This window comes from Macrobrachium nipponense, chromosome 15 (assembly GCF_015104395.2).
Source record: "Macrobrachium nipponense isolate FS-2020 chromosome 15, ASM1510439v2, whole genome shotgun sequence".
NCBI lineage: Eukaryota > Metazoa > Arthropoda > Malacostraca > Decapoda > Palaemonidae > Macrobrachium > Macrobrachium nipponense.
Genome location: NC_087208.1, coordinates 49,686,390 through 49,689,163, shown reverse-complemented (window position 1 = coordinate 49,689,163; position 2,774 = coordinate 49,686,390). Strand labels below are relative to the sequence as shown.

At 34.1% G+C, this 2,774-nt stretch overlaps 1 protein-coding gene across 1 annotated transcript in view; it reads left to right on the top strand.

The window, feature by feature from the left end:
• Positions 1–2,774, top strand: part of LOC135194928 (nephrin-like) — a gene marked incomplete in the record, with an annotated part of 312,621 nt that overhangs the window by 228,528 nt on the left and 81,319 nt on the right.

The window sequence follows — 2,774 nt, the reverse complement described above, 5'->3', positions numbered from 1 at the left end:
ATTTTGTTGTTTGTCTTCAGTAGTATCGTACCTTCTTATTTTCATATTTTATCTCGTCCTCAGTAGTTTTGATTGAGTCTCTGTAAACAAAGTTTCATATACTTTGTTCATGACTGTTTTTCGTGAGCTACTATTGTCTTCCATGCTAAATTTGTGTGTTGTGCTTGTGAATACAAACCATAATGCTTTTGGTCATGTGGGTATGCTTGCGTGGATCAATAGTATGCATTTCCGTGAATTCAGCCATTTACGTGTCGCTTGTAAACATGGGGTAATGTTTGTGGGTCTGTTGTACATTGTATTGGAAACTCATTGAAAAGTCATTCATTTAAGATTGACCTAATTGTACCGTAATTTTCAGACTCTCTCTCTCTCTCTCTCTCTCTCTCTCTCTCTCTCTCTCTCCATTGGAGAGTAATTCATTTAAGATTGACCTAATTCTTCCTTATGTTTCAGCCAACCTTTCTCTCTCTCTCTCTCTCTCTCTCTCTCTCTCTCTCTCTCCTCTCTCTCTCTCTCTCTCTTCATTTGAGATTGACCTAATTGTACCTTACGTTTCATACCCCCTCCTCTCTCTCTCTCTCTCTCTCTCTCTCTCTTCCTCTCTCTCTCTCTCTCTCTCTCTCTCTTCCAACTGACCGAGACGGCTAATTTCCTTCGAGACAAATAATCTTATAAGTGAACTTTCAGCGGCAGTTTCAGCTCGATGGTAATCTAATAGAAAACGAAAAGAAAGAAGGAAGGAAGGAGGGAAGAAAAGAGAAGAAAAAAAACCGATAAAGAAAACAAGAGAGAGAGAGAGAGAGAGAGAGAGAGAGAGAGAGAGAGAGAGAGAGAGAGAAATAAGTGGTTTGGGGATTGAAAAAAAATGTGGGGAAACTTTTTTAATCAGCTGAAACTGGTTAAAGAAAAGTTCGACTTCTCGTGCCTTCATGTCTTTTTCCATTACATTTGCGGGAATCCCCCCGAGGAGAGAGAGACGAGAGGGAAGAGAGTGAGAGAGAGAGAGAGAGCGAGAGAGAGAGAGAGAGAGAGAGAGAGAGAGAGAAGAGAGAGAGAGAGAGAGACCATGAGGAGTAATTAACGATTGAGTTGGGTCTTATGAGATTTCATTCTTTTTTAATTCTTTTTTTATCCACGGTTTAGTTCTTTGTCCTGACCGAGGAAGCGGTTGAACACACACACACACACACACACACAACACACACACATATATATAATATATATATATATATATATATATATATATATATATATAATATATATATATATGTATATATATATTTATATATATATATAATAGATATATATATATATATATATATAAAATATAATATATATATAAACTATATAGATATATATTTATATACATATACATAATATATTATATATCTATATATATATATATATAATATATATATATATATATAAATATATATATATATATTTATTATATATATATAAATGGTGGGGTGCACTGTAGCATTGCTTAAGGTTCTTTGCATTGCAATGTCCCTTCGGCCCCTAGCTGCAACCCCTTTCGTTCCTTTTATTGTACCTTCTTTCGTATTCTCTTTCTTCCATGCTACTTTCCTCAACCCTCTTCTGACAGCTGTATCTTAGTACAACTGTTTTTACTCTCAGTTTCTCTTTTAGCACTGAATGACCTCATAGGTTCCAGTGCCTGATCTTTGTCCTATATTCTGTGTTCAATTCAATTCGATCATCCAAAGTAGCATTTGATCCGAATTCTTATAATCGAGTTAAACTTTTCCTTACCTTTTCCCCAAAACGTCTCGAGTTTTCGTAAATTTCTCCAAAGCCTTTGATAAGATCCTAAATATTCCATCCCCACGATGTTTGGAGAAAGGCATCCTTCATATGTCTTTTACATAAAGGTAATTGGAATTCCATATGCACTTCGCTCCTAACCTAAGTATCATTTCATTCATCCCTGGAATAAAAAAAAAATATATAATGAAAATAAGGCCGCTCTTATGTGATATCACATTATATTGAAATCTATGCCATTGGAGCCGTTTACTGTCGAAATAATTGATAAGTCAGAATAGCCGAAATTCAGTGAGAAACCGTCCAAAGGGTTTTAGTTTTCTGTAAAAGAAAACTATTGAGATGGTTTTGTCTGTCCGTCTGCACTTTTTCTGTCCGTCCTCAAATCTTAAAAAACTACTGAGGCTAGAGGGCTGCAAATTGGTATGTTGATCATCCATCCTCCAATCATCAAACATATCTCGATAGATTTGATTTTATTTAAGGTTAGATTTAGCCATGATCGTGAGTTTGGCAACGATATAGGACAGGCTATCACCTGGCCGTTGGTGAAATTTTCATTTATCTATTGATCACCCCAGGTTAATGGCTGGATACAATCAATTAATATTCTGCTACGAATGTCAGTTTACGATAAAAGAACAGTGAATTTGTAAAGCATTTTTGAACTGTGAAAACGTGAGGACACCAGCGGACCCAGAAAATTTAATGAGTTTGGGGGGGGGGGCGGAAGGGGGGGGGGGAAGGGGGGCGGGTGGGGCACCAATTTTCATATCATAAATGCCCACTGTATATATATATATATATATATATATATATATATATAATATTTTTATTTTAATTATATATAAATATAATTATTCTATACTATATATATATATATATATTAAGATATATATATATTATATATATATAATATAATATATTATAATATATATATATATATATAGTATATATATATATAATATAATATATATATATAT